Source organism: Rhinatrema bivittatum, chromosome 7, assembly GCF_901001135.1.
Source record: "Rhinatrema bivittatum chromosome 7, aRhiBiv1.1, whole genome shotgun sequence".
Classification (NCBI taxonomy): domain Eukaryota; kingdom Metazoa; phylum Chordata; class Amphibia; order Gymnophiona; family Rhinatrematidae; genus Rhinatrema; species Rhinatrema bivittatum.
In genome coordinates, this window is record NC_042621.1 from 126,172,238 (window position 1) to 126,195,292 (window position 23,055).

Consider the following 23,055-nt stretch of genomic DNA (forward strand, 5'->3'; position numbering starts at 1 on the left):
CACTGACATGTGACAGTGAATGGCCCAAATGGCAGTAAGTGAAGGAGTGAATAAATTAATATTGATACTTAATATTAATTTATTCATTCCACTTACTGCCGGCAGGGATTCCTAGCCTGGAGGGGGGATTTAGAGTCTGGCAAGGGCTGTTTTACCACAGGGAGCTCTGATGCATCATTTTAAGTACAGGACTACAGGGTCCAACCTGGACCACTTGGCCAATTGGGCCAAAGCTTGAAGGATACTAATGAAACAGGAGAGATAGAGCATCCCAACAGAGAGGTTCCATTAAAAGCAAACATAGTCCATCTGCCTATATGTAAAAAATAACCGAAGCTAATGATTTCCGATCTATCCCAAACAACTGAAAAGCAGGTTGTTAAAACAAACAAAAAACAAACTTTGAAATGTCTGTATGCCAATGCCAGAAGTCTAAGAAGTAAGATGGGAGAGTTAGAGTGTATAGCAGCAAATGATGAGATTACATAATTGGCATCACAGAGACTTGGTGGAAGGAGGATAACCAATAGGACAGTGCTATATCAGGGTACAAATTATATCACAATGATAGAGAGGATCAACTTGGTGGGGGTGTTGCACTTTATGTCTGGGAGGGTATTGAGTCCAACAAGATAAAGATCATACAAGACACTAAATGCTCAGTAGAATCTATATGGGTAGAAATCCCATGTGTGTTGGGTAAGAGTATAGTGATAGGAGTATACTACTGTCCACCTGGACAAAATGGTCAGACAGATGATGAAATGCTAAGAGAAATCAAGGAAGCAAACCAATTTGGCAGTGCAATAATAATGGGAGATTTTAATTACCTAGTCACCAAAAATGTGGAACCCAAATGCAAATTCAAAAATTAGCCTAAGAAGGTGTCAGCAAGCCTTGATGTTATGTGTCACTATCAAGCAGACACTAACCGGTCTTATCTATCATTCACCTTCATCATAATTTTAATGCAACAAAATTTTTTCTTTTCTTTTTTTCAATTAATTAAAAATGTCCTCCATTGTTGATAGCAAAATGACTCTTTCATATACAATTGGTAGGGGAGCCCTACACAGGCCGGTGTTTCGCTGAGTAAGCTTCCTCAGGGGCGTATAGAAACATTTCAATTGTAGAGCCACATATCATTTTAGACGGGACCAGACGTCTCAACCATCTCAGAAGGAAACAAATGGAGGTCCTCCATTTGTTTCCTTCTGAGATGGTTGAGACGTCTGGTCCCGTCTAAAATGATATGTGGCTCTACAATTGAAATGTTTCTATACGCCCCTGAGGAAGCTTACTCAGCGAAACACCGGCCTGTGTAGGGCTCCCCTACCAATTGTATATGAAAGAGTCATTTTGCTATCAACAATGGAGGACATTTTTAATTAATTGAAAAAAAGAAAAGAAAAAATTTTGTTGCATTAAAATTATGATGAAGGTGAATGATAGATAAGACCGGTTAGTGTCTGCTTGATAGTGACACATAACATCAAGGCTTGCTGACACCTTCTTAGGCTAATTTTTGAATTTGCATTTGGGTTCCACATTTTTGGTGGCTAGATTATATGTTGTGGTTAACCGCTGACTCCTTTGTGTGAGTAGATTTTAATTACCCCAATATTGACTGGGTAAATGTAACATCAGGACTTGCTAGAGACATAAAGTTCCTGGATGTAATAAATGATTGCTTCATGGAGCAATTGGTTCAGGAACCAACAAGCGAGGGAGCTATCTTAGATTTAATTCTTAGTGGAATGCAGGATTTGGTGAGAGAGGTAACGGTGGTGGGGCCACTTGGCAACAGTGAGCACAACATGATCAAATTTAAACTAATAACTGGAAGGGGGACAATAAATAAATCTGCAGCTCTAACACTAAACTTTCAAAAGGAAAACTGATAAAATGAGGAAAATAGAAAAAAACTGAAAGGTTCAGCTGCAAAGGTTAAAAGTGTTCAACAGGCTTGGACATTGTTTAAAAATACAATCTTAGAGGCGCAGTCCATACGTATTCCACATATTAAGAAAGGTGGAAAGAAGGCAAAACGATTACCGTCATGGTTAAAAGGTGAGGTGAAAGAGGCTATTTTAGCGAAAAAAAAATCCTTCAAAAATTGGAAGAAGGATCCATCTGAAGAAAATAGGATAAAACATAAGCATTGTCAAGTTAAGTGTAAAACATTGATAAGACAGGCGAAGAGAGAATTTGAAATGAAGTTGGCCATAGAGGCAAAAATTCATTATAAAACTTTTAAAAATATATCCGAAGCAAGAAACCTGTGAGGGAGTCGGTTGGACCATTAGATGATTGACTGAGGGGTTAAAGGGGCTGTTAGGGAAGATAAGGCCATTGCAGAAAGACTAAATGAATTCTTTGCTTCCATGTTTACTAATGAGGATGTTGGGGAGATACCAGTTTCGGAGATGGTTTTCAGGGGTGATGAATCAGATGTACTGAATGAAATCACTGTGAACCTGCAAGATGTAGTAGGCCAAATTGACAAAGTAAAAATAAGCAAATCACCTGGACCGGATGGTATGCATCCTAGGGTACTGAAGGAACTCAAAAATGAAATTTCTGATCTATTACTTAAAATTTGTAACCTATCATTAAAATCATACACTGTACCTGAAGACTGGAGGGTGGCCAATGTAACCCCAATATTTAAAAAAGGCTCCAGGGGCGATCCGGGTAACTATAGATCAGTGAGCCTGACTTCAGTGCCAGGAAAAATAGTGGAAACTATTCTCAAGATCAAAATCGTAGAGCATATAGAAAGACATGGTTTAATGGAACACACTCAACATGGATTTAACCAAGGGAAGTCTTGCCTAACAAATCAGCTTCATTTTTTTGAAAGGGTTAATAAACATGTAGATAAAGGTGAACCAATAGATGTAGTGTATTTGGATTTTCAGAAGGCATTTGACAAAGTCCCTCATGAGAGGCTTCTACGAAAACTAAAAAGTCATGGGATAGGAGGCGATGTCCTTTCGTGGATTACAAACTGGTTAAAAGACAGGAAACAGAGAGTAGGATTAAATGGTCAATTTTCTCAGTGGCAAAAAGTAAACAGTGGAGTGCCTCAGGGATCTGTACTTTGACTGGTGCTTTTCAATGTATATATAAATGATCTGGAAAGGAATATGACGAGTGAGGTTATCACATTTGCGGATGATACAAAATTATTGAGTAGTTAAATCACAACAGACTGTGATACATTACAGGAGGACCTTGCAAGACTGGAAGATTGGGCATCCAAATGGCAGATGAAATTTAATGTGGACAAGTGCAAGGTGTTGCATATAGGGAAAAATAACCCTTGCTGTAGTTACACGATGTTAGGTTCCATATTAGGAGCTACCACCCGGGAAAAAGAGCTAGGCATCATAGTGGATAATACTTTAAAACCGTCGGCTCAATGTGCTGCAGCAGTCAAAAAAGCAAACAGAATGTTAGAATTATTAGGAAGGGAATGGTTAATAAAACAGAAAATGTCATAATGCCTCTATAACCCTTTCAATGGTGAAAACGCACCTTGAATACTGTGTACAATTCTGGTTGCTGCATCTCAAAAAAGATATAGGTGTGATGGAGAAGGTACAGAGAAGGGCAACCAAATTGATAAAGGGGATGGAAACAGCTCCCCTATGAGGAAAGACTGAAGAGGTTAGGGCTGTTCAGCTTGGAGAAGAGACGGCTGAGGGGGGATATGAAAGAGGTCTTTAAGATCATGAGAGGTCTTGAACGAGTAGATGTGACTCGGTTATTTACACTTTTGAATAATAGAAGGACTAAGGGGTATTCCATGAAGTTAGCAAGTAGCACATTTAAGACTAATCAGAGAAAATTCTTTTTCACTCAACGCACAATAAAGCTCTGGAATTTGTTGCCAGAGGATGTGGTTAGTGCAGTTAGTGTAGCTGGGTTCAAAAAAGGTTTGGATAAGTTCTTGGAGGAGAAGTCCATTAACGGCTATTAATTAAGTTTACTTAGGGAATAGCCAGTTAGCCACTGCTATTAATTGCATCAGTAGCATGGGATCTTCTTAGTGTTTGGGTAATTGCCAGGTTCTTGTGGCCTGGTTTGGCCTCTGTTGGAAACAGAATGCTGGGCTTGATGGATCCTTGGTCTGACCCAGCATGGCAATTTCTTATCTTCTTATGTTCTTATGTTCTCCTATGAGAAACCACAAAAGCAGGATTTTTAGGTTTTTTTCGGTGAACCCTTGAGCATGGCATACTTTAACACCAACTCCTGGGCAGGTGTTCAATTTGCCATATGCGGCAATTTTTAGCATCAAGGGGTAATAGCTTCATCTACATGGATTTTGCACATGATGAGCGCTATTAGCTATGCACTCGATTGGACGCACATTTTGGATGCTCTAATCCCCGTATTGGATTGGGAGTTATTTTAGGGTGTCCGAAAGACGCATCCAATAGAGTGTTACCCAGTGCACTAGCTGAGCGCACTATATTGCATCGGCCTGAAAGTGAAATGGGTGCCCATGATAATTTGTTTCCATCCGTAGCATGCTTTTTCTGATGCTCCCACTTTTCTGTTTTTGCTGTTGGTGGGAATATGATGAGATTCTTGCAGCAGAGACCTCTTCCATCTAGGGTAGTGCTGGGCAATAGGCTCCCATAGCTTGGTGCTGGTGTTGCATTTCTTCACGATAGCTTTGAGGAAATCCTTGAAGATTTTTTTTTCCCACCGCTTAAGCATATGCCTTGCTTGAGGGGGAAGAATAAAACTTGCTTCGAAAGCCTTAGATGTCTGGATAATGTGCCCGGCCCAGTAAAGTTGGTGTCGGAAAATCTTTGCTTCAGTGCTCACGATTTCTGATGTAAGAGGACCCTGATGATGCCTCTGTCTTCTGATAGGATTTGGAGGATGCAAAGATTTTGTTATATTGCATCTAAGGGATTACAACATAGAAATACTGTTATTGTATGACTGCTTGGATCAGTAGTGGTGTTATAGCACCACTAAGGATAATTCTGTTTTGTTAGTTACACTTGACATTCAGTCCTTGTACACGAACATACCCCAACAGGCAGCTTTAGATACCATTGCTTATACACTCTCTAAGAGACCTTGTCCTCAGCGCATCCCATCATCTTTCATTTATAATCTAGCAGAAATTGTATTAACTTGGAATTATTTTTGCTTCAATGAAGAGATGTACCTTCAACATCATCGCATCGCTATGGGTGCCACTATGACGCTTGAATAAGATAAGTTTTTATTTGCAACTGAAAATTACAAAAAAAAATGCTTTTTGCCAAAAGATTAAATATAAGACAAAGAAGGTTGGTAGACCGGTACTGTCTATTATGATGGCATAACATGTATATACAAGTATGTAAATAGCTTTGTGGGAAATTGTTTTTTGAGTTATCAATTACTATTTCCCAATTGTATTCATGCTGTTGTTTTGTGTTGTGGAATGTTATAGCACAGAAACCATTTTATTGAATGGCCGAGTCATCCATAGGGGTTACAGCCCAGTAACAGTACTGGTCTATGGCTGGCATGATCAGAAATAGAGGTATTGCATAGTAACAGTGATATTGTATGACTATTTGTGTTAGTAGTGCCCTTATGGTACAGTAATAGGGATATGCTGTTGTTTTATTTTGTTTAGTATGTGCTAATTGTTTTAGCATCCACTAAAGTGATTAATGCACATTAAAGCAGCTTAGCATGTGCTAAAACGATTTAGAACATGTTAAATTGCTCTAACGTGGACTAAATGGATTTTAATAGGTGTTAATAGGAAATGACATAAAACAAATAAAAAAACAAAAAAAACAAAAAAAATCAAACGACCCAAATAAACCATTTTCAGCTGCACACCCCTAGTAACAGTGTGACTGCACAAATAGCAGAGTCTGTAGTGGAATTGGGCTTTCACACATTGCATTAACAACGTCACCACTTTTATTTCTTGACACTTCTATTTTCCAACCACATAGACTGTAAGTATTTTTGATGTTGGTTATGACATTGCTGAAGAAATAGTGAGTCACCCTGCTGTTTGAAAGTATCCTGGGAGTTACAACTATTTCTCTTATGATTTGGAACCGGTTAATCATTCTGACCTCTTTTCTCCTCCTCCATGCAAACAAGTACTTTCAGAACTGCTGAAGAAATGTTCAAAAAGGTGAAGACAGAGATTTAATAGACTCTCGTGTACTGAACATTTTAGAGTCTCCATCCAGTGCAATTCCAGGAAGCAGAAGATGTTGGGGACCCCCAGCACAATATGAACAGGGAGCAGAGGCTGAAAGAGTGGGTGCTCCAGCAGAATGCTAGAGAACCGGAGGAAAACATTTACTGGTATGACTGTAACAAACATTTATTGTTCCCATGTATTGAACACATACTGTGAGAGATTTACAATAATAAACCACTTGCAGTGATTATAGAAAGACATTAATGGTTACAGCAGAAGAAATTTTGCTCTGTCAGATAGCGCGGGGACTCCCATGGTGCATAAATTCATGCTCAAGACAATTCTGTTATTGTGCTGTTTTTTTTTCATAAGCTTGGTTGGTAGCTAAGAAGCTTTTTAGGGGGAGTTTTCTGATAGCCTGCTTTGCTTCAATGTCCATGGGTACTTTGCTCCCACTTAACGTTGTTTCCTGCAGCCTGCTTTTTGAAGGTGTGCTGGAAATTGGAGAGAGAGGAGGTAGGTGTTGTTGGTTAGTGGATAGTTGGAGGTTAGGAGGTTCTTGCGATTACTGAGTGAGTTGTCCTGTTTGGTGTTCTCATCTGTTTCCCTTTTCCTTGGTTTCTTTTGTCCTTTTCTGGATATAAAAGTTTTTGTTAGTTTGTCACATTTGTCTGTCTTTTTGTGTGGCAGCATGAGGAGGAGTCATGGTGGTAGAGGACTGAGGAGAAATGGTGGTGGTGGTGGAGGAGTGAGGGGGAGTGGAGGAATAGAGGAGTGAGGAGGTGTGTGGTTGAGGTGAGGAGGAGTGAGGAGGCATGGTTGCGGTGAGGAGGATGAAGCGGGAGAGGCGGGAGAGAGAGGAGAGGCGGGAGAAGAGGAAGAGGGAGAATGAGGGCATGAGTGCTAGGAGGAGGAGAAGGAGTAAGGATAGGGATAAGGACAGTAGAGATAGGCAGGAGGGAATTGATAGGAGGAGGCAGGAGCAGGAAGGGGATAGGCAGGCAGGACGGAGGGAGGGAGGGAGAAGGACGGCAGGCTAGGGATAAAGAGAGCAGAGGGGAAGGGCATTTGTAGGCCAGGGGCAGGAGGTGGGGAGGAAGGGAGGGGAGACGGGAGTGGGAATGAGACCGAGGAAAGGGAGGACACCTCTCTGGAAGTGGAAGTGGCACCACCTTATGGCAGCCAGGCAGCAGGATGCCCTCATCTTAGGGTTCTCAAGTTTAGTATTGAGGACAATGAGATGCTCATCGCTGGAGACCTTGAGCATAATCCAATGCTTTTTGGAAATCATGCAGCCAGGACATTGAAGGCAGTCAAGGGCCAGATCTGGTGCACTGTTGTCCAGGCAATATCAAGGCAAAACAGTGTAGAAGCAATGCAAAGCAGGTGGCCCACAGGTAAAGGGACATAAAGGCCCAATTAAAGATGAAGGTCTGCAGCCGCAACAAATACTTCCAGCATACTGGCGAAGGAGCCCCTTGCCCAAATGTACTCATGCCCATGGAAGAGCGCCTCATCCAATGACTGGGACTGCATGCGTTCGAGGGCATGGCTGAATGGCTAGACATGATGCGAGCCAGAACCAGTAAGTTCACCTCAACTGTTAATGGCAAGACTGCTACAGCTGTGCACATTATTTGGCATAAGATGCTCACATTGATTGAGATGGAAAGTGCGCATGTCATGCCAAATATTTCATGTGTGTACCTCTTAGCTTTGCTACTGATGTCTTCTTCTTTGTTTCCACAGATCTCACCCAGGCCTCTGCCGGTCCCAGCCATCAGGCCCTAGGGACCAGCAGTGACGTCCCAGGGACCAGCCCATAGCTGGACTTTTCCATGCCCCCTTGCTTATGGACACAGAGGGGTAGATTTTCAAAGGGGTACGCGCGTACGATACGTGTGTACCCCCGAAAACCTACCCCAAACCCCCCCTGCATGCGCCGAGCCTATTTTGCATAGGCTTGGCAGCGCCCGCAAGCCCCGGGACGCGCGTAAGTCCCGGGGCTTGCATGGAGGGGCGTGTCGGGGGCATGCCGCGAGTGACGCGGCATTTCGGGGGCGGGCCGCGAGTGCCAGGGGCATGGCTCTGGCCCGGGGGCGTGGTCGAGGCCTCCGGACCAGCCCACGGGTCGGGTGATGGCGCGCCTGCAGCCCGCTGGCGCACGCAGATTTACGCCTGCTTTCCGCAGGCGTAAATCTGCCAACAAAGGTAGGCGGGGGTTTAGATAGGGCTGGGGGGGTGGGTTAGGTAGGGGAAGGGATGGGAAGGTGAGGGGAGGCGGAAGGAAAGTTCCCTCCGAGGCCGCTCCGATTTCGGAGTGGCCTTGGAGGGAACAGGCAGCGCGCGCTGGGCTCGGCGCGCGCAGGTTGCACAAATGTGCACCCCCTTGCGCGTGCCGACCCCGGATTTTATAAGATACGCGCGGCTACACGCGTATCTTATAAAATCCAGCGTACTTTTGTTCACGCCTATGTGCGAACAAAAGCACGCGCTCGCGCAAAATTATAAAATCTACCCCAGAGACCCAGTTCAGTGAGGAGGAGGAGGAGGAACAGCAGCAGCACAGCCCACTCCTGGAAGCCCACTGAATGTGAGCTTGAATATTTATTTCAGCCTTAATGGACAAACCCAGCCTACAATGGGACACGGTTCAGCCAGCACCACCTCATTCCAGCACACCATATCACCAGCACATAGTTTTATGAGTGAATGGTGTGAATGCAATAAATGTGTATGGATAATAACGATGTTTATTATGTATTTGTTAGATTTTAATTAATGAAACAACTTCAGATGTATAAGAAGTCCACACAAAGTACGGACACATGTGTAAAATAAAAGAAATTTGTGTACTTTGAATAAAAAATTGCTGTTGGCATTGAATATTGCCTAGTTTCCTCTGGTATGTTAGTATAATTCATGTATTAGACAGAGGCTTTGCACGAGCATTGTGTACCTGTACCTTCCCCAGCATAATAGGACTCAACACCCTGCAGCAGTCCCCAGCCCGATAGATGACCCAGGGGTAGGACCACTAAGGACATGACACCCCGAAGTGGCAATCCATTGCGTGGCAAAGGGAATCCAAAAAGCTGGACTCTAGCAGCTAAGAACAAGACTTGTTGGACAAGCCTGGCCAGGACTCTGTACAGAGTTCCTGTGCTAGCTAGATGGAGGTAGTCTGCTGGGCCCATCCTAACTACAGAGTTTCTGTGCTTCCTTGATGATAGGGATGGTCTACTGTGTGCCACTGTTATCCTACAGTCTATTTCCAATGCCCTCCTCAATGCTCTGCCCATACTCCAGCCTCATTGAGGTCATCTCCAGTCATGGATCAACTGCTGCTGTCTCTTCTCATCATGTCTCATCTCCTGCTCCCCATGCTGGTGTCTCATTTCATCTCATCCTGCTGCTGCCTCCATGCCGCTGTGTCTTCTCCTGGGGTTCATGCCTCCATGCTGCTGTGTCTTCTCCTGGTCCTCAGCTTCCATGCTGCGCTCTCCGGTCCTGCTGCCTTCTTGGTGAGCCTTGCTACCTTGGCCCTTAGGTTATCCCCTTTTGTACTCTTTCTACTTGGACCATCTGGGACCTTCACTTGAACTCTGCTGCCTTGACCTTGTTACGACTGTCGCTGCCCAATGTCTCCACTCCGCCCTCCTTAGCTCTCTGGTGACTCCTCTCGCGGTTGATGGACGTTTGGCTGCCGCGGCGTCTGCCTGCCGTCCTCTCCGGCGTCCCCGGTCCAGCATGGGCGCTGCCTCCCGCCATGCTGTCCAGCTGCCTTAGGGCACGTGCGCCGCGTGGCCCTGCTTCAAATACTTTCTTTGGCGCAAACCTCAGGGGCGTCCCCCTGTGATGACGTCACGCATCCCGGAAACAAAAAGCCTATACCACTGCTAGCTAATTGAGTTAGCAACAGGTATTCTTAATGGTGAACTCCTTATGGATGGGATTCGCTCTCCGTACCTAGCTACTCTGCCTCTCCATTATTGGACTTGCTCTATTTATTTATTTACATCTTTTTTACTATACCGACGTTCAAGAAGAGGATTCTTATCACACCGATTTACATCGAACCAAAACCTGGGAAAAAGTTACAAATAACAAATAACAAGAATCATCTAACCAAAACTGGGAGAAAACTGGGAAAAGTTACATATAAAATTAAATGCAGTGTGCAAAATAAATAAAATAGATCCACAAATAATAAATGAATACAATAACGTATAGCAAGGGGTAATCCAGATAGCAACAGTAACCTTGAAAGAGGATATATGTTAACTTCGAACTTAACTCCGCACTAGGCTTGGATCTCAAGGAAGGAAGGGGCTGTCAGGGAGGGGCTGACAGGGACGGGGCTGACAGGGAGGTAGAACTATGCGAGGTGGGGAGATAGTAGCAACTAGGGAATGGGTGAGGGGAAGACATTAATCATTATTACAAGTATTCAATGATAGCTGCATCAGGAGTCCATAATTTGTGTCGCAGGAGATTCGTATTTGTGTGGCCACAGATTAAGGAAAGGCTTGTACGAATAACCAGGTCTTTAATTTCTTTCTGAAGGTAAGCGGGCATTGTTCCTGGCGTAACTCTGGGGGTAAAGCGTTCCACTGGGAAGGTCCGGCGGTAGAGAAGGCGTGTTTCCTTATTGAGGGGTGGAGTGTAGACTTAGCGGGGGGAACGTGGAGAGACCCTTTGTAGGCAGTTCTGATTGGTCTTATGGAAGAGTGTAGATTGAATGGTATTTTTATTTGGAGCAAGGACTGATTATGGATGGATTTGTGTATGATGGTGAGAGACTTATAAAGGATTCTGAAATTGATGGGAAGCCAATGTAGGTTCTTGAGAATGGAAGTTATATGTTCTCTTCGACTCGAGTTGGTTAGTATCCTTGCGGCGGCATTCTGGAGCATCTGCAAAGGTTTCGTGGAGGTTGCGGGGAGGCCAAGGAGTAGAGAGTTACAGTAGTCAATTTCTGAGAATAGAGTGGCTTGGAGAACCGTACGGAAATCATGAATGTGCAGGAGAGGTATGAGCCTTTTTAGAATGTGAAGCTTATAGAAGCATTCTTTTGTTGTATTGCTAATGAATTTTTTAAAGTTCAGTTGGTTGTCCAGTATAGCACCCAGATCTCTTACGTGTGTTGTATTGGCTGTAGTGAGGTTGTTGATGAGGGCGTTAATGTCATTGGTGGAGATGAGAAGGAGTTCCGTTTTTGTGGTATTGGGGACTAGGTTGAGGCTAGAGAGGAGAAGGTTGATTGATTGTAGAAAGCTGTTCCAAAAATTGAGGGTTTTGGAGATGTATTCTGTTATGGGAATCAGTATCTGTACATCGTCAGCGTAAATGTAATGTGTTAATTTTAGATTAGCAAGAAGCTGGCAGAGGGGAAGGAGATATATGTTAAAGAGAGTAGGAGAGAGTGACGAACCTTGGTGAACTCCATGTGAGGAACTTATGGGGTGGGAGTCTTTGTTATTTATTCTGACCTTGTAGTTTCTATTGCTTAGGAAGGACTTGAACTAGCTGAGGGCAGAGCCTGAGATGCCAATATCAACCAGGCGGTTAATGAGAATGGAATGATTTACTGTGTCAAATGCTGCTGAAATGTCCAGTAAAGCCAGTAGGTAATTTCGTCCTTTGTCTAGATCCAGGAGGATATTGTTGGTGAGAGAAATTAAGAGGGATTCTGTGTTTAAGGATTTTCGGAATCCGAATTGAGCAGGGAAAAGGATCTTGTGATTGTCTAGATAGTCCGAGAGTTGAGTGTTGACCAGTTTCTCCATAAGTTTGGCGATGAAAGGAAGGTTGGCGATGGGACGGAAGTTGGCGGGGTCTACTGGATCCAGGTTAGGTGGCGAGTTTCAGTGGGTCCGGTACGGATCATTGGGCTAGAGAGCAATTTATAATTTCTGCTAGTGGTTTGGAGATGGTGTTTGGAATGGAGAGTAGGAATTTTGTAGGAATGTGGTCTGAAGGGTGAGAGGAAGGCTTCATGTTCTTGAGAACAGATTCAACTTCTAGGGAAGAAATGAGTTCTAAGGAATCGAAGTTTGCTTTTTGGCTGTTGGGGGAGGCGTAGGGGGTGGAAGGCTGGGTATTCGAGAGGAGGAGCGGGGCTAGGAGGTTGGAGATTTTTCTCTCGAAGAACGTTGCAAGTTCGTTAGACTTGGATTGGGCTTTGTCGTCAGGGATGGCGGGAGGGGAGGGTTTAGTAAGTACTGACAGGTAAGAGAAAAGAGCCTTTGCGTCATAGAAGTTGTGGATTTTGCTGGCGTAGAAATATCTCTTAGTGCGGAGTATGATGTTCCTGTAGGAATGCATGGTGGCTTTGTAGGCAGACATTGAAGCAGGAGTGGGGTCTTTGCGCCATCTCTGTTCTTTGTGTCTTAGTTCTTGTTTAAGGTTCTTCAGCTCTAGTTAGAACCAATGTTTGTTGTTTTTAAGAGACGGGTTAATTTCTTTAGTGATCATGGGACATATTTTATTTGTCACAGAGTTAGTAATGTTGAGCCAAGAGGTCAGGGCGGAGTCTGTGTTTGAAAGGTTGAGGTTTTGTAAGTCCGTAGAGAGGTGGGAATTTAGGTTGTCCATAGAACAAGGTTTCCTGAATTGAATGGTTGTTTTGATAATGGGGGGGGGGGGGGGCGCGGATTTTTCTTGATCGATAGGTCAATCATCAGATGGTCAGACCATGGATTGGGGGTGCAAGAAGGTGGGGAGTTGAGCGAGATGGATGAATATATGAAGATGAGGTCCAGGGTGTGGCCAGCTTTGTGGGTGGGGTTGTTGATGATTTGCTTAAATCCCATGGCTTTGAAGGAAGATAAAAGAGCTTCGCAGTTGGGAGTCAGTGGGGTCATGTCTACATGGATGTTGAAATCCCCCAGGATGATGGCTGGGGAGTCAGTGTTGATGTGTTTGGCAATAAGTTCAATGAGAGGGGAAGGATCTGAGTCTAGAATCCCCGGGGGCGAATATATTAGGCAAATTTGTAATTGGTTAGACTTGAAAAGGCCAATTTCTATTTTGGAGGCAGTTTTCAAGGTTTGTGGCCTTAATTTTAGCCCTTTTTTTGCCACTAGAAGGATGCCGCCATCTCTTTTTTTTTTGTCTGGGTATTGAGAAAATATCATAGAACTGGAGTGGTAGTTGGTTGGTTAGTGCTATGTCTGTGGGTTTCAGCCATGTTTCAGTAATGGCGCAAATATCAGGTTTCGAGTCCAATAAGTAGTCATTGAGGATGTGGGTTTTTTTTGTGAGGGATTGTGCGTTTAAAAGAGTTAGTGAGATGAGAGAGAGGCCTAGGAACTGTGTGAGGGGGGAGATCATGATGGGTACCAAGGTTCTCTTTTGATGTAGCTGAGTGAGGGTTGCTAGCTTTCTCATGTTTTGGTATAAATGGGAAATTATAGGGATGGGGTGAGTTAGCATTTTGATTTGTTAGCGGTGTGGCTGTTATGTCGGTGGTAGAGAGGTCAGTGAAAGGCTGGGAGGAAAGGGGGGGGTGAAATGACTGTCACACTCGGTGGCTGCACGAAGGGGCGCACAAAGGCGAAAGGGGAAAGCGGCACTTCTTAGGCTTTGAGCCAGTCCGGAGGTGCAGGAAACTCCACCGGGGGGCGGTGGGGAGAAGAGGATGATCGAGCCTGCCGGTGGGCAGTCTGGCCGGCGTCTTAAGGGCCCTCCGAGAGGAAGGATTTGGTAGGAATGGGGCCTGCCTGGGGGGCAGGGCCGGCAGATCGAGTACTGGCTATCCCGGTGGGTCCGGGAGGAGTTGGCCGCATTTGAGGCCTACCTTAGGAAGAGAAGTCAGGGTCCTGAGTCCTCAGTGTGGTGGCGAGCTCCGGCAGGTAAAAGGATTTTTGGGAGCGCTCCGGGCCTTTAAATAGTTGTCTGGTTTCACGTCGCTGCCTGGAGCGCGTTGGTAGGTGGGGTCATAGGCCGCGAGGGAAGGCGGCACTTCCTGGGCTTTGAGCAAGTTCAGAGGCGCAGGAAACTCTACCGGGGGGCAGTGGAGAGAAGAGGATGATCGAGCCTGCCGGTGGGCAGTCTGGCCGGCGTCTTAAGGACCCTCCGAGAGGAAGGACTTGGTAGGAAAGGGGCCTGCCTGGTGGACAGGGCCGGTGGATCGAGTGCTGGCTATCCCGGTGGGTCCGGGAGGAGTTGGCCGTGTCTGAGGCCTACCTTAGGTAGAGAAGTCAGGGTCCTGAGTCCTCAGCGTTGCGGCGGCAGCGAGATCCGGCGGCTGAGAGCTCCAGCAGGTAAAAGGGTACCCGCTCCTTAGGGGTCTCTCTCTTCTCTTTCAGGTCGCTGTCTGGAACTGGTACTCACTCCTCGAGGGTCCATGTTCCCGGACTCGCTGCTTGGACTTCTCTTCTGCCTGGAAGATACCGCTGCCTACACCATCAGTGAGTTACTATCTACTTCTCTCTCAGAGCTGTTCCCTGGAGCCAGGTTCTCGCTCCTCGAGGGTCTGCCTCTACTCCAGTTCCTGTGATTCCTACTGAGAGAAACCGCTGTGTGAGTACTCAACCAATGAGGCTCTATTCCAGAACCCTGCATATATTTCCTTGTACTCATTATCTCAGTTTCTCTTCACTACAGCACAGCCATTGTGGGATCGCTGTTCCAGAGCCCTGAGGGACTACAAGCCCAGCCGGGCTTCATCTCTGCTCACTACTGCCACCTCTGGTGGCTCCTCAATAGTTTTAAAAAAAGATCTATCTGTGTTGTGTGACCTAAAGCTGAGCCTAACCTGTGGCCGCTTACGGGACTTCCCCCCGTGGGCGTGGTGTTGCGTTCGTGCCTCTTCTCACCCTTGCTCCACCCTCTCTAATTTGGGAATGACTCCCTTCGGCTCTGATGGACAGATGCAGTCGCAGCTTCTCCCTGCCTCTTGGTCTCGGTGTCCCCGGGATGGCTTGACGCTATGGATCTGCCATGTTCCTGATGACATAAGGGTGTGCGCTCGGGCTCCAGACTTTGTATCAGCAAGGGCGTGAACCTCGGGGGCGTCCCCCCATAGTGACGTCATCCATTTTCACTTTAAAAGGTCTTTGTTTACTAACCTCTAACTAGTTAGCAAGGAACTCCAACAGGACTTGCTTCAGCAGTCCACGATACTTGCAACAACGATCCGAGTCAGCGAGGGGAATCCTTCTCCACTGCTCGGCCTTTTCAAACTCACCAGGAGTACCCGCTCCACGGGGTCTCCGCGCTCTCTTCTTGATTTCAGATTGCCAAGACGGGATCCGGTACTTGCTCCTCGAGAGCCTACATCCCTGAATACTCAGAAGACTCCTCATTGCCTGGAAGCGATCGCAGACGTGAACACAGTGAGTTCTATTGTAGATAGGAATCGGTACTCACTCCATGAGGGCCTACATTCCTATAGCTCTGAAGACTCCCTTCTGTCCAAAATGTTACATCATGAGTTACATTGGCAAGATTGCAGATAGGAACTGGTACTCGCTCCACGAGGGCCCATGTTCCTAGAATCCTTTACAGACTCTCTTCTACTCTAGAAGCCATTTCATATACAGCTATTGTGAGTTCTTATTACAGACTGTTTATAGGAACCAGTGCTCACCTACTGCTCCTGTTCCTAAATGTACTGAAGACTCTCTGTGGCATAGAAACCATTGCAGACATATACTATTGTGAGTGGTCCATCTTGAATCCAGTATACCCTGTCTATTCACTACTTCTGGTCGCTCTCTACAGCTCAGCAACCCAGAGATTAAATTCCAGTATCAGAAGGACTTCAGCCCTACCGGACACATCGACTCACTACTGCCACCACTGGTGGTCCAGCTTCCAGCCTAATAAAGAACTATTTGTGTTTATTTCATATTCTAGCTTAGCCAGTGGTTCCTCTCAGGATCTCCTCCTGGGGGCGCTGTCATCTGCCATTGGCCCAGGGATTCACCATTTCCTCCAAGTGGTCATTTCTTACACTACTGTCACTCTGTGGGAACCAAACACTACCGACCACTAACACCGTTTACGGAAGTATTATATAGATAGCTAACTTCTCTTTTTATGGGACTTGCCAGCAGCCTATATATAACAGATTGATACTCCGTAGTGGAGGCATGATAGATTGCTATCTCAGTAGCGAAGTCCAATATACCTATTGTTAGCTCCTCTCCTCAGAAGAATATCATTGAACAGATTGCCAACTCCTCTTCCTGGGGAGTTGATCCATAAAAGATTGCTACCTCCTTCCCTTACAGGAGCATCTAACAGCAGTTCGCTACCAGTTTCTAACTCTGCCCTCCTGGCAGGGTAAGCACTACAGATAGCTAACTCCCCCCTTCTGGAGGAGCAGATCATGACAGATTGCTAACTCCTCCCCCTTTCACGAGGAAAGCAGAACAGATTGCTAACTCCGCCCTCCTGGTGGGGTGAGTGATAACAGATTGCTAACTCCTCCCCTCTGGAGGTCAGTAGCCACAGTATACAAGGGTCCACCCAAAACCTTACAGACAATAACAGACCTTTAGGCTGTTCCCCTTTGAGAGCACTCTTTCTATATGGACTGTCTGGGGCCTTCACTTGAACTCTGTTGCCTTGGCCCTTAGGCTGTCCCCCTTTGAGTGCACTTTTTCTACATGGACTTTCTGGGACTTTTTTCTTGTCATTATATAGTAGGGATGTGAATCGTTTTAGGATGATTAAAATTATCGTCCGATAATTTTAATATCGTCTTAAACCGTTATGGAACACAATACAATACAGATTCTAACGATTTATCGTTATAAATCGTTAGAATCGTGAGCCGGCACACTAAAACCCCCTAAAACCCACCCCCGACCCTTTAAATTAAATCCCCCACCCTCCCGAACCCCCCCCCAAATAACTTAAATAACCTGCGGGTCCAGCGGCGGTCCGGAACGGCAGCGGTCCGGAACGGGCTCCTGCTCCTCAATCTTGTTGTCTTCAGCCGGCGCCATTTTCCAAAATGGCGCCGAAAAATGGCGGCGGCCATAGACGAAAAAGATTGGACGGCAGGAGGGCCTTCCGGACCCCCGCTGGACTTTTGGCAAGTCTCGTGGGGGTCAGGAGGCCCCCCACAAGCTGGCCAAAAGTTCCTGGAGGTCCAGCGGGGGTCAGGGAGCGATTTCCTGCCGCGAATCGTTTTCGTACGGAAAATGGCGCCGGCCATACGCGTATGGCCGGCGCCATTTTCCGTACGGAAAATGGCGCCGGCAGGAGATCGACTGCAGGAGGTCGTTCAGCGAGGGTTCCGGCGCCTCGCTGAACGACCTCCTGCAGTCGATCTCCTGCCGGCGCCATTTTCCGTACGAAAACGATTCGCGGCGGGAAATCGCTCCCTGACCCCCGCTGGACCTCCAGGAACTTTTGGCCAGCTTGTGGGGGGCCTCCTGACCCCCACGAGACTTGCCAAAAGTCCAGCGGGGGTCCGGAAGGACCTCCTGCCGTCCAATCTTTTTCGTCTATGGCCGCCGCCATTTTTCGGCGCCATTTTGGAAAATGGCGCCGGCTGAAGACGACAAGATTGAGGAGCAGGAGCCCGTTCCGGACCGCCGCTGGACCCGCAGGTTATTTAAGTTATTGGGGGGGGGGTGTTCGGGAGGGTGGGGGATTTAATTTAAAGGGGCGGGGGGGGGTTTTAGGGGGTTTTTTAGTGTGCCGGTTTTTTCGATTTTTCGATTTTTAACGATGTTCCGGCGAGGGATGGGGTTCGGGAGGGTGGGGGATTTAATTTAAAGGGTCGGGGGTGGGTTTTAGGGGGTTTTAATGTGCCGGTTTTTTCGATTTTTCGATTTTTTAACGATTTTTCACGATATTTTACCCCCCCAAACGGCAACAATACGATTCCCTCCCCCTCCCAGCCGAAATCGATCGTTAAGACGATCGAGGACACGATTCACATCCCTATTATATAGTAAGGCTGCTATCGGCTCTAACGTTAGAACTGTCCGGAACGGGCTCCTGCTCCTCAATCTTGTCGTCTTCAGCCGGCGCCATTTTCCAAAATGGCGCCGAAAAATGGCGGCGGCCATAGACGAAAAAGATTGGACGGCAGGAGGTCCTTCCGGACCCCCGCTGGACTTTTGGCAAGTCTCGTGGGGGTCAGGAGGCCCCCCACAAGCTGGCCAAAAGTTCCTGGAGGTCCAGCGGGGGTCAGGGAGCGATTTCCCGCCGCGAATCGTTTTCGTACGGAAAATGGCGCCGGCAGGAGATCGACTGCAGGAGGTCGTTCAGCAAGGCGCCGGAACCCTCGCTGAACGACCTCCTGCAGTCGATCTCCTGCCGGCGCCATTTTCCGTACGAAAACGATTCGCGGCGGGAAATCGCTCCCTGACCCCCGCTGGACCTCCAGGAACTTTTGGCCAGCTTGTGGGGGGCCTCCTGACCCCCACGAGACTTGCCAAAAGTCCAGCGGGGGTCCGGAAGGACCTCCTGCCGTCCAATCTTTTTCGTCTATGGCCGCCGCCATTTTTCGGCGCCATTTTGGAAAATGGCACCGGCTGAAGACGACAAGATTGAGGAGCAGGAGCCCGTTCCGGACCGCCGCTGGACCCGCAGGTTATTTAAGTTATTGGGGGGGGGGTGTTCGGGAGGGTGGGGGATTTAATTTAAAGGGTCGGGGGTGGGTTTTAGGGGGTTTTAGTGTGCCGGTTTTTCGATTTTTCGATTTTTAACGATGTTCCGGCGAGGGATGGGGTTCGGGAGGGTGGGGGATTTAATTTAAAGGGTCGGGGGTGGGTTTTAGGGGGTTTTAATGTGCCGGTTTTTCGATTTTTCGATTTTTCGATTTTTAACGATTTTTCACGATATTTTACCCCCCCAAACGGCAACAATACGATTCCCTCCCCCTCCCAGCCGAAATCGATCGTTAAGACGATCGAGGACACGATTCACATCCCTATTATATAGTAAGGCTGCTATCGGCTCTAACGTTAGAACTGTACTGCAGCTATTAGGGGTGACACTTCTGATTTCTATGTTCTTTGCTGTAATCATGATTATGCCAAAAGGATAAGATGCTAAGCTTGTATATGTAAGGATGCCATTGCTAGCAATGTATGTACAGGTCTACACTGAATGTGCTGTTCAGTTTATTTACAAAATTATGTGCTATTTGCTATCTTGTCTTGCAGAATGTGATTACCAAAGATGTTGACTTTATTTGAAATAGTTGACTACATTTGTTCACTAATAAAGTGGTCACTGGTTTGAAAAATATACTTTCTGGTTGGGTCATTTCATCGTGTGGTTTTGTCTTAAGGGTTCACTAGGTACAAGGTTTGCCCTCCATATTACCTTGAATGCTAGAATGCCCATACACATTCCAACTAGCCATTTATCTAGCAGGCAAGATCATATGGGGTAGGCCATACAACTGAATGCTCAGTGAATGTTCTCAAGGAAGACAGCTAGAGCTACACAAGAAGCTCCTTGCTATGGTGCTTCACTATTGGCTCCTGTTGCCTTCTTCAGACAGCATACTGTTAGCTAATTGTTTGGTATATGGACCTGTATGTGAGATGGGAACTAGCTAGCTAGTGTTTAGCTTTATATGCTGTCTAGTACAATAGGTGTCAAAATGCTTGGCTAGAGGTGTAGTAGCTATGTCTTCACTCTGTGGAGGCCCAATGGGTTGTAGAGCTATGTGCCAATCATAGTGGAGTGATAACAACCCATTAGCCTCTTCCATAGTGAAGATATATTACCTCTGACCATACAATGACCCTTCTCTCTGTTGTGTCCTTCAGTCTCAGATGGCTTCGACCCTTGTGCCTCACCTTTTAGACTCCAAAAAAAAATACTACAGTTCAAAAATTGACAAATCTGCAAATAACACCAGAACCCTGTTTAACATAGTGAAAAACCTAACCAATGACAATACAAACAATCAACCAACCCTACAAGTGAACCAATGCAATGATGTTGCCCAATTCTTTAGTGATAAAATTGAGAACCTTAAAAAAAAAATCCCCAATGCAACAAAACAAGAGACGTCAGTAAATGGTCAGAATTTGATGAGATATCACAAAACGAAGTTGAAAAAATGATAAATCAAATGAACCCTGTTACCCATATAATTGATACCATACCTATTACAGAATTAAAAAAAACTAGCCAGCACCGTTGCACCAACACTTTCCAACATCATCAACTTATCACTAAATGAAGGAGTAATGCCGGATCCATTGAAAGGAGCTATAATCAAACCGATCATTAAGAAAAAGAACCTTGACCCCCTTAATCTGAACAACTATAGACCTGTCTCCAACCTACCTTTTATTGCCAAACTCATTGAGAAAACAGTACAAAAACAATTGTCAAATCATCTTGAACATAACAACATATTATACTCAGCCCAACATGGATTCTGCAAACATTATAGTACAGAGACTTTACTACTAGCCCTATCTGATACTATCCTAAGAGGCTTTGATACAGGAACACATTACATTCTGGTTCTATTAGATCTCTCCGCAGCCTTTGACACTGTAAATCACAAAATACTAATCACTAGACTGAAAGAAATTGGACTCATTAACAAAACATTAAACTGGTTTGAATCATATCTAAACAACAGATACTTCCAAGCACAAATCAAAAACACACTTTCAGACAAAATTAAACTAACAACAGGTGACCCACAGGGATCAGCCCTGTCCGCAACACTCTTCAACATTTACCTACTGCCAATCTGTCACCTTCTAGCAGGACTAGGAATCACACATTACTTATATGCAGACGATATTCAACTATTGTTACCCATAGTAAACTCCATCGAGGAAACAATGCAACTAGCCAACATGTACCTTGAAATAATCAAACAGCTCCTAAATCAGATGGAATTAGTAATAAACATCAACAAAACTGAATTCTTACACCTCGAACGAAAAAACACTCACCCAACACAAACTACAATCAAAATAAAAAATATGCAAGACATGGAACTAGCAAGAAAAGTACGGAATCTTGGGGTTATAGTGGACCCTGAGTTATTTATTTATTTATTTATTTTTAGTTTTTTTATACCGATTTTCCTGCATAAAATGCATATCAAACCAGTTTACAATGAAACAGAATGAGCAGGAAGTAAAATTCCTTAGTCTAATACATTTAAACGTCAATAATGAAATAATTTTAAACAAAGCAAAAAGCTAAATAACATTAATAAAAGTTAAATTATTAACATAAACATAAATATAATTATATTAGAAGGAGCACAAAGGTTAGCACGAAGGGGAGCACAAAGGGGAAAACTGGTTATGCATGAAACAGTACATCTCACAGAAAATAAAAGAAGGATACGGTAAACTAATGACTCTCAGAAGGCTGAAACCCTTCTTAACACTAAACAACTTTCGCTCAATCCTCCAGGCACTGATATTCGCAAGCACAGACTATTGTAATGCACTATTACTAGGGCTACCACAATCTACACGTAGGCCGCTGCAAATACTACAAAACTCCGCTGCAAGAATTTTAACTGGCAAAAAAAGTAGGGACCACATAACTGGAACACTTGCTGAACTACATTGGCTCCCAATCGAACAAAGAATACAATACAAAGTTCTATGTATAATTCATAAGCTAATACATGAGGAAAAAGCCGACTGGCTTAACACAGCACTGCGCGTACATGTCCCTCAAAGAAACCTAAGATCTGCGAATAAGGCTCTACTAACTGTCCCCTCTGTCAAATCAGCTCGGCTCACTCAAGTAAGGGAACGAGCACTGTCACTGGCTGGCCCTGTACTATGGAACACCATGCCTCTCGAATTAAGGCTCCAGAGAAATCTGAAAATCTTTAAATCTAACCTGAAAACCTGGCTCTATAAACAAGCTTTCGATAAAGACAAAGAGAAGGAGAAAAACAATTGATTAAGATGAACGCAACGAACAAACGCACAGTAATGTTAATTTTGTACCGTTGATAAATTGTCATACCAAACTGATTAGCTTACTTAAACATATAGCTTACTGCACTTATTGTTACTGTACTAAGATGGCACATGTTCAAGTTGTAATCTATACCACTCATAATTGTTATCGTGCCTATATGTAAACCGTTGTGATGGTTCTCCAACTTAACGATGGTATAGAAGAGTTTTTAAATAAATAAATAAATAAATCACCTTTTTCTCTGTTCTCCCCGCTAGCCTTGGGAAGATGGCTACCGCCGCATCTGCAAGCCGCATTCTCCGGCGTCCCCGGAATGGCTATGGCCTCCTAGGATGCGCACGCCACCCAAGTCTTTATCCACGTCATGGTGGGAACCTCGGGGGCGTCCTCCTCAAGTGACATCACGCCATCCGGGTATTTAACCTATGCTTGTTTGCTAGCTCATTGAGTTAGCAAGGATTGGACTTGTCCAGTCTAAGCTACTCTTCCGCTTCCGTGCTGCCGCTGGAAGCTCTCTCTGCCCTTCGGGGTATTCTCTAACCTGGGTACCCGCTCCTCGGGGGCCCTCTGCTTTCTTTCAGGTGTCTTACTGGGATTAGGTACTCGCTCCATGAGGGCCTGCTCTCCCTGCCTCAGTGCCTGTAACCATCTACTTCTGCCTGGTGGAATCATCAACCTTACAGCTACCAGCTAGTGAGCAATCTAATTCTCAGTCTGTCTCATCTACAGCTCTGCTATGCTGGGAAACCTACTTCTGGATCTCCCTATACCATCTTGGTGAGACGGGTTCCCTGGAATGCTACCTCTGGATCACTTCACTACTGCCAGCTCTGGTGGTATACATCAGCTGTACAATAAAAGCCAAAACTCTGTGTTTGTGCGTCCTGAGTCTAGCCCAGTACTGTGGCTCCCCACGGGGCTCCTCCCCGTGTCTGTGGTCATCTGTCACAGTACCCAAGAATCCACCCAAA

General features: G+C 45.5%; 1 long non-coding RNA gene across 1 annotated transcript in view; it reads left to right on the forward strand.

Annotated features, from left to right (window-relative positions):
* LOC115096110 overlaps positions 1–22,389 on the forward strand; it is a 49,243-nt gene extending 26,854 nt beyond the window's left edge. The window contains exons 2-3 of the long non-coding RNA XR_003857971.1: positions 6,218–6,348; positions 22,342–22,389. This is a non-coding gene — a long non-coding RNA (uncharacterized LOC115096110). The remainder of the gene's footprint in view (positions 1–6,217; positions 6,349–22,341) is intronic.
* Positions 22,390–23,055: the final 666 nt, after the last annotated feature.